The sequence below is a fragment of the Megachile rotundata genome, chromosome 1, assembly GCF_050947335.1.
Source record: "Megachile rotundata isolate GNS110a chromosome 1, iyMegRotu1, whole genome shotgun sequence".
Classification (NCBI taxonomy): domain Eukaryota; kingdom Metazoa; phylum Arthropoda; class Insecta; order Hymenoptera; family Megachilidae; genus Megachile; species Megachile rotundata.
In genome coordinates, this window is record NC_134983.1 from 3,119,364 (window position 1) to 3,134,958 (window position 15,595).

Genomic DNA, 15,595 nt, shown 5'->3' on the forward strand with positions numbered 1-15,595 from the left:
TAGACGTCCATTCCTGTATTCTGACCAATAGGAGCCGTAGGTCTTCTAAACACCTGGTACTTTACATCCCAACTCGTAGGTTGGCACCGGTATATAAATAATGTTGGAAAGAATGACTGATAAGAAACCTTATTGATATTATTAACTAGATTTATTTATTTAACATTAGGACTATCGACCAGTCATATAATTTTATATGACAAAGTTTAGTTGCCGCACTTCTATTCGTGTGTTTGTCATATTTTGTTGATGTAAAGAATAGTTGTATGTGCTAGATAACGCTTTAATATTAACTTATTCATTTTGTCACTTCATTTCCATTTAAATGTAAGTGTGTACTTAACACCAGTATCTGGTGTTAATAACATCCATTAATTCTTAAATTAATGAAAAATTTGACGCATTTATCATTTTTGTACAGTAAACAAACTCTTTTATAAATACTTCACGCTATTCAAATTCAGTTTTTCTTTTTTCCACAGTATGGAATAGATTTATACTCCTTTCTGCTGTACCAACAGACAGGTGACACATCGTGTCATTCTTATTTCTATAAAAGCTGGAATGATAGAAAGCAACACCTGATTGAAGAACTTTTTTTCACGCTAACTCTTTTTGCTTGATTAACCTTTCGTGTGCAAAGAGGAAAAATTTATCGATACCACAGGTTTGTACGATTCTACACACGGTCTTATAGTTTTGTCGTGGAGTGTAGATTGCTTCTCACTCTCGTTCAAGGATCGAGCAAATCGAAAACGAGAAACATCGGCAATGAAGAAGTGAAGTTTAATCTAGAAAGCACCAACAACACACGTACACAGCTAAAATGTAGTTACAATATTAGAAAGTATGTTTATTTATATGCATTTTCTGTTATTTATTGGCAGTTAATTTCAAAATTAAAATAACAAAAAGAGTGTGAATTTATGGACATTTATCTGTTGCGTAACTGATTTATCACAGAAACGTAGTACTTGTTTGAAAATTCAAAGAGCGGACAAATAATGAAGTTATTCGCCCTTGTAATCCAATCAAGCATAAACCTGTCAGTGTAGAAATCATCTTAGACAAATATTAGTTCTGAGTCTTAAAGTTCAGTTGCAGTAATTATTAGTGTGACTTCCAGCATAATTAGTACATTGATAATTTACCCACATTATACGAACATTACATTTGTTCGTTTCTTTTGACGTTAATTGTTACAAACGAAGAAAGAGGATTGATAATCATTCGCATATTCCGAATTACGTTAATCTTCGATATGCTGAATCAGTAACATGGCGCTGAAACTTATTTCATGTTACATTTCCGCATTGTCGATCTGCTCATAAAATTGATACGAATCTATAGAAATAATATGTATGTTTCTAGATTAAATTATTTATTGTATAATTGCTACGTATTGTAGTCGATTGCAACGATTGAATTCTTGCTAAGTAAAATTTTTGTAAAACGTTTTATTTCCATGTAGATTAAATAAAAAATGTCAAAATAATAGTTCCTCCACAAATATCTTTTGTTAATAGATATATCGTTTGTTATCTGCAGCTTAGGAATTAAATAACATTTGTAGATTCTTAGAGACTTCGATATTCCAAATTAATAACAGTAATCCAAATATAGTGCATTTTCGCTAATTTTACCCATAATTGGTACTGTAGGTACTATTTTATTTTAATTAGTTGAAGTTAGTATTAATCTTTGCTTTCCTTTAAAATAATACTTTTAATGCGAACGTTACTGATTAATTTATTATGTTTCTTTACAAATCTGCAATTTTAGCAAATATGACGGTAAATATTAATATTAGGTATACAAATGAATAATCCAATTTTTCTGCTTGATTCAAGGTTTATTTTAAAAGTTACTAAATTGAATTGTTCAATCAAAGTAGTCGCCATTTCTTTCTATAACTTTAAGCCATCTTTCTGGTAGCTGATGAATTCCATCTCGGAAGAATGTTACGTCTTTAGACGCGATGAAGTCGTCAAGGCATTTTCGGATCTCGTCCACTGATTGGAAGTGCATATCAGATAAGGCGTGTTGCATCGACCGGAATAGGTGATAATCTGACGGAGCAGTGTCCGGTGAATATGCCGGGTACTGCAAAACATCCCATCCAAGACTCATTATGACATCTTTTGTATTGGAAGCAATATGTGGCCTCGCGCTGTCGTGCAACAGTTTCACTGGTCGTTCTCCTTTGCCAGTATACGGTCGTTTTCTTTCCAATGCTTGACTCAAGCAAATTAATTGTCGCTGGTAGCAATCTGCAGTAACTGTTTCACCTGGTTCTAACAACTCATAGTAAAGCACGCCCTTGATATCCCACCAAATGCATTAATTTTATAACAGCTTAAAATAATTTGGATTATTCATTTGTACACCTAATATATTCTATGTTGTAATTGTATTACTATTACATAATAGTTGTACCATACCTTTTTTTACACTAGGTTTATATAACATGATAATGAAGCTTTGAAAATCATGTATCTATATATCTATGACAAAGGGTACCGTTAAGTCATTTAAAATAAATAACGTAAACGATATAGTATGTTTATTCCATATTTCACAATTTATCAGATTTAGGTTAATTATGGAGAATAGTTGATGGATCAGCTCTTAGTAGCGGCTTTGGTAAGGAGAAGTTAGAGCAAGTTTTTGCGACGTGTAATTGGAATTAAAATACTCAATATTGGAATGCAGTGAACAATACTCTCATTTATAGCGGTCTGAAAACAGTCTTTAAAACATTTTTTACTTTACGGTAAATAACAAAAATTTTGGAATTTGAGAATTTGAAGAATTCCAAAGGGAATTTAATAGCTTCGAAATTTGAGAGTTTGAGAATTAATGAATTTATTGATTAAGAAGTTTAAGAATTTGGTAAGTTGAAGATTCAATGATTGAGAAATTTAGGAATTTGGATATTTCAGGACATGGAAATATTAAAATTAAGTAATTTGATAGTTTGGGAATCCAGTGATTTAAAAATTTAAAAATTTGGGAAACTGGGAATTTGGACATTTAGGAATTCGGAAATTTAAGAATTTCGGAATTCGAGAAGTCAGCGATTAAGAAATTTTTGAATTTGGGATTTTGAAGATTTCAAATTTTAGGAATATAGTGATTTCGGAATATTTTAAATTTAGAAATTTGAGGGTTTATTGGTTCAAAAATTTAGAAATTAAAGAATTTGGAATTTTGGATATTTAGTAATTTAGTGATTTACTGATTCAGTTATTTACTGACACAGGAATACTGAGTCAAAAATATAAAAATAATAATCCTTTCCCCTCATTAGTTAATAGTTTATTTGTCCCTATTGTTTGCAGTATCCAAAACTATAACAAATTATTAAATTTATAGATACCCCAAATTACCAGGAATATTTCAAACATGCTGTTCTTCCTCTAGGTATCAAGCGAAAGTTCGATATTGGGGGTGTCTATAATAGAGTGCCAAGTTACTGTACTTACAGAATCATATTTAACGCGTAAGCGACCAAGAGACGAAAGGGGACTGTTAAGACACGACCAAGCAAGAAAGAGAATCAAGAGAAAGGAGCAATTCCTATCATCTTGCGGCACAGTTCAACTGCGAAGGTCGGTCAATGGCCAACGCCGGCTAACAGCCGCTAAAGTGGGAAGGGAAAGCTTCAATGGTGAAAAAGAAAAGGAGAACGATGCACGGTGAGTATAAGGGAGGGAAAAAGAACGATGTAACTCGGATGGTACCAGAATATCATTACGTTCAATTGCTATACGGCGACATCCAGCGACCAGATGGTACATGTCAATGCACGTGCGTGCGTACACAGAAAAAAGGATTGACACTGGCTGCCGGTCAGGCTACTGTAACAAGATTATTCGAGTTCGCGTCAACAACACTAACTAAGACGGATTCCATGATCGTTTGGAACGCGGAAATTTCTTCGTCACGGCAAAACATTAGCGGACAACCAGGCTGATCGTTGATGGAAATTACTACTTGTGGACTCGTTTATGGCTGAGCCCATCGGATGAATCTATGAGTACGTTGTACATACACTGTCACGTACAAACATTATGACACGTGAGACTTTCGATAATTATATCGTCATTTGCTTCAGTTATTGACTTCTTATGGTTAGGGGAGACGGAATTGTGCGCGTTTAATATAGAATCGTTCTTACTGCGAACGTATTAGAGCTGTTACAAAGTAAATATCGGTAGACATGGATGTTATGCTACTTCAAGTATGCAGGATTAATATTTATCATTTTTCCACTTTTCACATTTAAAAACTTTTGAGTTTTTAAATTATTAGTTCATGAATTTATTCTCTTTGTGACTCTATGGATTTCAAGATTTTCAAGTTTATAAATTCTTTGATTAGCAGATTACTGTATCCAAATTTAAAAATTTCACAATTTTTAGATTTCTAGATTTCTGGATTTCTAAGTTTCTATATAAATAAATTTTCAAGTTCCCAAATTTCTGAGTTCCGAAATTCTTTAATTTCAAGACTTCTATATTTACAAATTTCTTGAATAAAAATTAAACATCGAGGACGACCTCTCAGAAGCAATCACTTCTACATAGTATCAGGACATCTAATCACATACTGCAAGACGATCAGAATCCTAGATATGATATAAAACGCTTTAGAACCCGCAATTTATTTTCAAATAATCATTGAACGACGCTAAATATGTAATACTAGCAGACAGTCGCTAATAACATCTGATGTTGATGCAACTCTAATCTCTAAACAAAAATAATTTCTTGAATTCTAGATTTCTAGATCTATACATTTTTATATTGCTATATTTTTAGTTTATATATTTTTATACTTCTATATTTCTATATTCAAGTTCCCATATTTCCAAATTTCTATATTTCCAATTCTGTATATCTTAACCCTTTGCACTCCTATATCTAGTGTAGCTCGACATCACATTTCTCTTTGATCTTACAAATAATTCAGAGAAATAGATAGATTGAATAATGTTCATTTATTTACTACTTATAATAAATGAAAGATATATTTTTCACATACTTCGCACTCTTACATTACATTTTATTGAAAACCTCTTTCTTGATCTATTTTGTAAATTAAAGAGTTACTACGCAAAAGAAATTGAGGAGTACAAAGAGTTAAAAGTTACCTGTTGATTTATAGACATTAGTTTCCGAGCATATCGAACGTAACAAAAATACTAGTATAATAAATTTTCTATTTTCATGTAAAAATATGTCTCTTTTGCATGAACGCATATTTCTGTATAATTTAACGCATTAAATATTTAACCAAATTTTCCTATAAACCACAGAATGCCATGTAACAATGTACTATAACGTGGTTTCTTGTTTTACTATGTACGTGAAAAGCTAGAAATGGAATGAATCTGTTAAAACATCAATTTATAATTAACACGAATTTAACCTATTGTTGTTTAAAGGTATGGTTGAAATAAGAACTTACTGGCAATAGTAAACGAAAGTCGCAGAATCTCATTAACATAATCAATTAGCCGTGTCCCAAATAGAATATTACTGCCGTTTCAAACTTATGTAACTGATGAAATGCAACAAAACAATTTTACTATCTGTATACTAAAAAAATGCTGCAAAGAGAAAGATGCTGCAGTATTGTTATTTCTGAAATAGCAGTAACGGACTATAGCATCATATTTTTTATATATTTAAATGTTTTTAAATTTATCTTGGTCAAACGGCAGTAAATTATTTTTAAGATATTTCAATTCTTTTATTATAAATCTGTCACGTTTTGAATTATTTGAAACGAGCGAATACCTCAGATCACGGGCTGCGGTTAGATACAAAAAAGGTTGATAGAATATGGGCGGAATTGATATATCTCTGGAATCGAAATTATGGGTGAAATGTTTTTCAATAGACTTGTCAAAGGTATAAGGAATTGTCAAAACTCCATCAGGAAGAAAATAATGGAATTATATAGAAAATCAGGAAATATGTGCAGCATGAATTTTTGAAACGTAGATAACTATGATACGAATGCATGCAATGCAAAAATCCTGACACCATCGTGTATCTGAAAGCACGAATCTTTCACTTCTGAAAAGAGATCCGTGTAGATGAAATATAAGTACCGAGTTTTAATTGCTTTCTGCATTATATACATTATAAGTTTTTATATCATGGTTATTTAAAATCAAAATCCGTATGCTTCACGTTGTAGAGTTAATCTACGTTTTGTTAACCTACCACAAGCCACGTGTTTAATTCTGTCTTTGTAATTAAGATGTCGGAACAATTTTTACTACCTTTAATAACGCCCTTTTTCATGTCTTAAATTTCGAATTATTATAGTTGCAACATTTAAAAACTTCCAAATTCCAACGTGCACAAACTCCAAAATTTCTAAATTCCCAAATTTCTAAATTTCCAAATTTCCAAATTTCCAAATTCCCAAATTCCCAAATTCTCAAATTCCCAAATTCACAAATTCACAAATTCACAAATTCACAAATTCACACATTCACAAATTCACAAATTCATAAATTCACGAACTCACAAATTTTCAAGTTTTCAATTTTCGAATTTCCAAATCCCAATATTCTAAAATTCTAATATTAGTCCAAAAGTCCAATATCTCAAAATTAAAAAATTTCAAAGCTCCAGAATTAAAAAAGCTCAAGATTCTAAAAGGTATCCAATGTTACGCCTTCATCCGTGGTAATGTAACGATACTACAGTTCTCCAATTCCCTAGTTTCCACATTCTCAAATTCCAAAATGACCGTATTCCCAAATTTATGTTACGGTATTCCCATAATCCCACACCTTCATGTCTCTCTGTGTATCCTTAAATCCGCGGCAAATCTGCGTATTCTCAAATCTTTATATCACTCTATGCTCAAGTACTGCAACTCTACATTTTCCGTTTTTTGTACCAATAATCTATTTACTCAACAAATTTTCAGTTACAAAATATAATTACAATATGCAATTTTTCAAAACATGCGGCAACCTTCCTGTAATTACCGTACGAGAACCTTAACATATGTATAATATCTATATTGAACAAACTTATGTTTCTACTTATTCATCAATGGAATGTCGTACATTTTGCTAAATTTATTAATAATTTAACAATTTCATTGATCGTTTTCCGTAATATACACGTCAACAACGCGCGTTCTCATTGATTAAAGACTACATGGAAGCCAATAACGGACGCTTTGATGCGATTACGGCTTATGATCGACGTTTGTTATCAAACCTAGTAAATTTTCATGTTCTGTCAACTACTTCGGCTTCCTGATAAATGCAAGGAAGTAATGGCAATTTTGATTTCATTAAATAACTGTAATCGTTTTTTCATCTTTACGGACGAGAAATGTAGTAAAATCGAGATATAAGCGATTCTCTCGCGTCTCAATTTTCGTTTATATCAAGTAGTTGCTACGTTGATCGATGTTTTGCTGGATATAAAAAAGCACAACGAGCGAAGGAAATGACCGAATGATCGTATGCGAACAAACAGTATCTTATTGGTGAAACAATTGTAATACAAGGATAATATTTTTATATTTTTGAGTTTTTGTTATAAAACTTTTTCCAACATATTTGTGACACATCCTTGACTAAAATGAAATCACAAAATGCAATTAAGATGTAACATTTATTAACTTGCAATTTATTTGTGACAATTTATTTGTAACATTTATTTACGTGTCTCCCTTACATTGAGGGCTTTACCTTAATAAGTTATTACAAGTAAATGTGTCCCGAATTAGGTCGTGTTGGATCTCATTTTAATCAAACAAATGTCACATTTATGTGGAAAAAGGTTGCATAAAAGAAGTACTGAAAAAGGAATTAGCAATGCACTAGCATTCTAAACCAGGGGTCGGCAACCTTTATCGGATGGCGGGCCATTTTCAAAATGAAATTTTTTATGCGGGCCGCACATTCAAATGTAACTTAAATAGTGCTTTTATATCATATACGAGTATAAATAAATTAAAAATAACATGTATTTCTCATTATCTATTGTAGTGAAACGTCATACGATTGTCAATATGAACGTGTTTATGTGCAAAATGTACATATGAACACACAGTAGCAAATTGGCGAAATGAAAGAATGTTACACTTGTTAAGCGAATCGTCGTATTCGCTAGGGAGTGGGGACTAAACTTGCGCAGTAAAATAGATTTCCCAATATGCTTCTATTAGCGCGCATTTTTGTCACTGGCCACATTTCGGCACGCTCACGCTCTAAGTTTGTTGATTTTTTCTAAAATTATATTGGTGTTTTGGCGAGCCGCATAAAAAGTTGCAAAGGGCCGCAGGTTGCCGACCCCTGTTCTTAAACAATACAACAGGCTTTTGAACTTTGCCGACTGCAACGATTGCAGCGTCTCTCTTTCTTTTTCATTTGCTATCCTTCTCTACGTTCGAAACTCGTTATAGTCATTTAAAGCAGTAAATGAGTCGTTCATTTTGAAAGTGGGTCAAGTCCGTTTTTTGTAATTACGCGCTGTTTAAGGGTTTGCAGATTGATAAATTAAAAACTATTGTTAACTACTAATAGATACATTTTTATGTTTTTTTTTTTGGTATTACGTGATGTATATTTAGTATTCAATATTGTACAGACTAAAATAATAAATATTTTTATATTTTATTATACCCAAGTGTACTCGCCTCAAAATGAATGAATTATTATAGTTATTAGTTAAACAGATAATATTTCAGTTGTTCGGAAATACTTTTTCTTAATTTTTCTTAATCATTACGGTTGAAATTGTCTTTATGTTCAGATCCTGACGCCCAGATGCTTCTTTTATTATCAATTTTCATGGGTCTCATTTCTATAAACATAATAAAAGTAATAATATTCCTTGGAAATGAGGATTTTATTAGAGTTACCGTTATTACCCGGAAAAGTATTTTTGTTTTATTATTATTATCTACCAGTTTCACGGTTAGATGCACCATAATTATAATATTCTTTGAAATCATTCAGAGTCATTTTTGATAAAATGAACCATAATTAAACTCCAGTTACTTTTCAAATAACAGTGAAATGGATAGAGGGTTTTGTGTACCCATATTAAAATAAAAACCACGCGAGCTGTATGAATTATTTATTACAGACTGAATTGTTATTTACTTGCATGCTGATAAAAGAAATCAGGAATAGTACCAAGACTGACCTAGAGTACATCCCCACTTACATCGAGGTTACCTACACCACCAATATTACACAATTTGTAGCATTCTACAGTGTAGGCAGTATTACTAAAAATTACTAAAGCTAAATTGCACTGTAATATATTCGGCTAAAAATAATTTCAACCTCAGGTAGATTTGCACCATTTTCAAAATAAACATCTTTCTAATAAGATGAAGTGGGGTAAGTTCGTAAACGGGGCAAGTGCATATACAGGCTATTTTTATTACAATATGAGCGATATTCCTCCATTTAGTATGTTTGTTTCCTTGTTTTGTTTCACTATATCCCCTTTTATATTTCAGCCAGGAGTACATGTTTGCAGTACAGAGTACTTGCATAATGCAGTAAAAAGCATTTTATAGCAGATTTGTTAATAATTCTGCTCTTGCCCCATTGCCCATGAAATACGCTCTTACCCCATTTTCGGGGAAAGTGCTGAGTAGTTGACATTTTAAACAATTTCCTATAAAAATCAAAATGTACAAGGAAAATTAAAGTCCTAGTTAATATTAATTAAGTAATAGTAATTGTGCAGAGCGTTCGATATCGACAGCATTAAGTATTTACATATCAGATTGAAAATACTTATGTTTAAATATGAACTTTACAAAACCAGTCTGCACTTACCTCACTTCACCTTATTAAGTTTTGTCTATTAATCTTCTTTTTTTTCCAAAAATGGGTTTACTCCACTTTCAAAATAAAGAGCCCTGGCAGAGTTAAAATTATATTGTGTCGAGTTGTATTTGATTAGAAAACTGTTAAGAATGAGTATTTTAGTAACCAATAAATGAGGAATTAAAAAAAAATTGGTACTTGTCTCAAGGATATAACCGAAGTCGTATCACGTTACATTTCTCGGCGAGCGTCTCGTTTTTAGCATCTCGAGGGTCTTCTCTTCAGTGGTGGGAATGATTTTCTCGTTTATGTCGCGTAGATGAATTAATTGTTTTCATTCTTGTCACTTATACCTCCTTTTTAAAAAATTTTATCGGTAGGCAGTGAAGAAATATGCGTTCCTGTATTTGACTTGCATTTTTGTATTTTGTATTTTTGCATTTTTATTTTTGTATCGTAACGTTTAATACACAGATGGAAGATGATAATCATAATACATGGATAATGTAATAAATTACTAAATAAACTTATATTTATGACTAATTTATTCGACATATTACAAATGATGGGAGAATTATAATCGATTTATCAATCAGTTCGAAGTTACACATTTTTGATGACGCGCACTGTAACCTCACGTGTTGCGATGTTCACGTAAGTGGCAACTAATGATGGTCGATTCATGAGAAATACGGAACCTTTCTAATAACGACTTTATTCCTACATTCACAGGTACTCAGTGACTGTTCTAAGGTACAGTCAACTTTCATTAAACATTTGTGTTACATACATTTCTATCAAAAGCTTATTGTTAAATATTTTGTGTTAAGCAAATAAAAACGACTGAAGTGTCTTCATAAAACTATACGTTAAATATGTTAAAATAAAAATGTCAACATCTTCTTTAAATATTCTCATTTCCCAACAATTAAACTAATAAACTTAAACTATCTGGCGATATACTAATTTTAATAAAACCTGTTTGTCAATTCCTACAGCACTTTCTGTATTATCCTTTGTCAAAAATTAAATTTCGTACGATTTTCGCATTCTTGAGAAATTTGGAACTTCTGATGGGAGATCATAACGTAAATGCGCCGATAATGAACAGCGTCAAGAAAATTTCTGTGACAAGCAACTTACAGGAAATGGTCAAAGTTACATATCATTAGAAACAGAACAAAACAAAGAAGTTTCTACAGACATTTTAATTTGATAGGAATTAACTGTTTTTAAGAAAAAGGGATTATAAATTTACTTTAATTACAAGATACAGTATGCGGACAGTTTCGCTTATCAACTATTTAAAATCACATTCAGAAAAATTTTGTTTCGTGATTTATATAAAACGCGTTCTGAAAATAAGAAAACAAAGAAATTTGATGTTTATAATAAGGATAATAAACTTTTTTACAATCGTTTACTTCGAAAATGTCCGGTAATAAACGATATTAAGGAGAGTGTCTTGCTGCGGCCATCTTGCTTGCATACATCAGCATCTGTCTCACTCCTACAGCTTCGAAAATTCGATTTTATTAAGTATACGGTATTTATTGCTGTCTAAAGAGACCAGAGCACCCTGTAGTGAAGTCTACTTCATTTTCACAATTTTCGAGCGTTAAAGTCTCACATCCATGCAATATGCGAAAGAGACGAAGCGGTTTCATAAATTCGACTTAGGACAATATTTCAAAAACCATGATACCTTGCATAAAGGTATAACTATGTTCCAAATAACCTCTTCTCTCCTCCCTTGCAAACGTTCTATTGATCTACCTAGCATCCTATATACTATGCATATGTATACTACTAATCGTGAACACATAATACAGATTTCTGAAAACATCTCTAATTACTTCGATTTTTATGTTTGTTTAATGAGGATTGAAAAACATGTTCGGTAGTGTATTAATGAAGGGCTTTTTGCGATGATCTACTCACCTGTAGTACGTGGTTTGCTAGTTCCGCGTTGAAATAAATTTTCCAGAATGCCTTCTTCTTCTTCTTTTTTTTCTTACACCGTGTTAACGTTCCCTGACGGCGACTAGAAACAAAAGAATGAAATAATGCTGTTCATTAGTTGGAAAGCATCACTTACAATCATGTTTCAATAGCCGCGTGGAAAAAAGGAAAGATACCCTTTATCATGTCGTTAGTATTTCAGAAGTAGAAAAAAATCAATGATTTACTGTAATTTCTTGAGTTGAAAGTAGCAAAATTGAACGAGCAACGTATAAAGTGGCCAGTAATTTATATTATAAAAAGTGGTTTGTATAAATTATTCGGCCAGTCTGATGCAATTTAATAAATATTTCATTTTTACGTTACAGAACACCGTCGAGTGACTGAACGTAGGAAAAAAATGTATATTTGTGTCACGATGCGTGTGCGAAACATTGACTTTCGCTCCGGTTCGAGAAGAGGTCGACGATGTTGACGCGTAAATTGCTGATAATTAGCAAACAGATAGCTGGTGCGAGCGCAAATAGGCTCAAGACAAACATACAGTTATTAGTTAAACCTAGATTGAATTTAACATTACGCACAATGCCAAATAAAAGTATAGGATCATTCCATAGCATAAATTAAGCAAAATAATTTCAGTATACAGGGTGTTCCAGTTCTTTACTGTCAAAGTTTATTAACATATTCTATACGCGAAAATAAGGAAAAGATGTATTAATAGAAGGTTTTAAATACCTTATTACAAAATTGTAATAAAACTTTTATATAAACTAACTTTAGACTGCTTTGTCTTTCGATGCCATGTATAAAGAATCTCAATTTTTACGTAAAACTTCATGTTGCATAAATAAAAATAACAGAAAAGTGTTATATAAACATTAGCTTTTAAATGTTTTATTGTAATATTATGAGAAATACAGGAAATGATAATAAACAATTTTCTCCTCTGATACTACGTATGAATAATTATCAACTTTCATATTTATTTTAATAATATTTAATAATGCATTTAAGAATCTATGTTCATATAAAGTTTTCTTTACTTTTATTCATAGAGTATGACGACAAAGTTACAAGAACAAAACTATCCGCATTTTTATTATTTGATAAAGTGTTTTATAATAATAACAAAGTGCTTAAATAAAATATTTAATAGTATTTGGAAACTGACGTTGATACATCTTCTTTTATTTTTACGAATAGAATAAAGTTTGAGGGTATCTAAATTTGACAATTTTAATTCAAATTTAATTTTTTTTCATGTAAATGAAATATTAGTTCCTTTGGCGTGATTAAAAAGTGTAGCAGAATACTGTAGTAGAATTAAAAAATTTTAATTAAATTATCTACGTGCTGTTATACACGATTATTTCTATGAACTGTAAATCCTGTTCTAAAGTTTGAAAGGAAATAATACGAAGGTTAATCCTCTAATTCTAATCCCGTAATATACATAAGCTTTTTCTTTTTTCGTTCTTTGTATGGCAAACGCAAAGAAATAGGCATTTAATAGATTCATTGAAATGTCAGACGAAAATTATGGTAAGATTTCACGCGAATCAGAAACGCGACAAGTATATTAGAGAACTTGTTTCTAACTTTTTTGAGACGAACATCGTTCAGGTATTCGAGTTCTGCTTGCTAGCTTTTAATCATAGCACTATGAGGAACGATAAAAAGATCCGCCGACAGTGATGACATGGGTGTTGTCAGTTATTACGAAGAAAAGGATTATGATGTACTCATTCTTCACCAAAAAGAAAACGAAATGACTGGTATTTTAACAAGGTCGTATCGAAATCTGAATATTGGATGTGACAAAAATTTCTCACCATGCAAGGTTATAATTATCATTAACAATGTATAGAAACATGAATTAAATTCAAGATTAGTTGATGAGGAAAGAAAGGAAATTAGACTTAATATTTCATGCAATAGTATGGTAAATGCAATTAATATTATAAAACTCATTTCTTATTATCATTATCATTCTAATATTTTTCTTTTTGGTAACTAACTTGATAGATGAATGACATCACTCACATATTTTTAAACGACAAATAAGAACTTCTCGTTTGAACATTTAAATAAAAAATTATCTTTGTACTGATAAATAATTTTGTAATAGCAATAGAGTTTTATTATAAATAGATACTGAACCTTGCAAATTGCAATTATTTGATATATCAAATTATTTCGATATATTTTAAATAAATGTTAAAACAGAATATTTAGTTAAAGATAAAAGTGTGAGGTTGAACGGACAGAACAAATGAATTGCGTCAAGTTATACATACAGACAACACATGTAGAGCATACAAAGGACATTATAATACGCCAAATAATGTTTATAAGTTTTTACATAAGATTGCATAATCTCTCATTTTTCGATATTTGCACAAGAATGATCCATTTTCGGATTAAAGTTAAGTTATGTTACAGTAAGCTACGATTTCTTTATTACTCGATACATCTGCTTGTTTTTTTTTTTTTTTTTTTTTGGGCGATAATAAATATTTCACCAGGATATAATCACTGTACCCTAGCTAAAAGGCAAAAAGTTTCTGAAGATCATTCAGCAGAATAATCTTGCTAATACAGGTGAAGATCAAGGTCATAGGAAGTGTATTTTCTACGATAGAATTAATGCACTACTAAACTTGTTTTTATAACTTTTTAACAAACGATTCAAAAGCATTTAATATGACGTATAGTAATTGTTTGTTATAAAGTATAGACGACTCGAACGTTTTTTAGATTACTTACAAGGGACATTACCCAATCGCCAATGAAGTGAAGCAATTCTTGATCAAAAGATGTAATTTCTTTAATTGCATGTATTCTACATCGTTATGAAGATATTACACTTCGCACAAGTACAATTTATGCGTTAAGATCCTCCGTGCGTCGAATACTGCCACCAGTACGCGCCCATAACACAGATCAAATGCGATATCTGACTCGAACGACATATTTTTATAGAAGCACCTATGGACCTTTAAATTCTTTTTTTAAATAAGTTAGTGTAAAAAATGTAATATAATACAATTTCCAGAATATTACGTATAGAAATCAGTTGTGCACCGAACGGAAGGTATAAAATGTACATATAACTTCAACGACAATAATATTTTTTTCACAAGCGAAATTAAAAAAAATTTGCACTTTTAATTTTTTGTCTAGGCCTAATAGTTCCTGAGATATTCGAGAAAACATGTTTTGCAACACCAACTTTGGGGGCCATTTTCACCCCTTCAGCATGGACGATGACCGATAAAAAAAAAATACGTGTCAAATATTTTTTTGCGTTCTATATCATACTCAAAGCGCATCAAAATCGGCGATTGGCGATTGGGTAATGTCCCTTGTTAGGATGTTAGATCACATATATTAAGGTTAAATTCGTTGAAGTGGGCTCCATTTTTGTGTAGTTTCATAATAAATTGTGGACTGGTAACGTTATCTACTAACTTTAATAAATTATTAGAATTTTAGTATATCTATAGTCTATCATTTTCACTACGATCGTCAACATTTTAGTATACATATATTTTTTAATTATAAATCACTGAGAATGTAATTGTGGTGTAACTGTTATAATAGCTTGGAAGCAAGTAAAAATTTTCGAAACTAAAGTTACATGATTTCTAAGTTATCATACAGCATTGTAACGACTTATAGTATTTTATTATTACTTCGCTTTTTATCGAGGTATGAAAATACCATCATTTTCTCAAACGGATCGACTAACACTTAAAATTAATACAAATAAAAATGGAAATGTATTCCGATGAAATT

At 31.2% G+C, this 15,595-nt stretch overlaps 1 protein-coding gene across 3 annotated transcripts in view; it reads right to left on the reverse strand.

The window, feature by feature from the left end:
• The window catches only part of LOC100880574 (uncharacterized), a 473,391-nt gene that overhangs the window by 389,403 nt on the left and 68,393 nt on the right, over positions 1 to 15,595 (reverse strand). For all 3 annotated transcript variants that reach the window (XR_013040077.1, XM_076537883.1, XM_076537877.1), the window contains exon 2: positions 11,774 to 11,876. The gene's annotated coding sequence lies outside the window, so the exon portion shown is untranslated. The remainder of the gene's footprint in view (positions 1 to 11,773; positions 11,877 to 15,595) is intronic.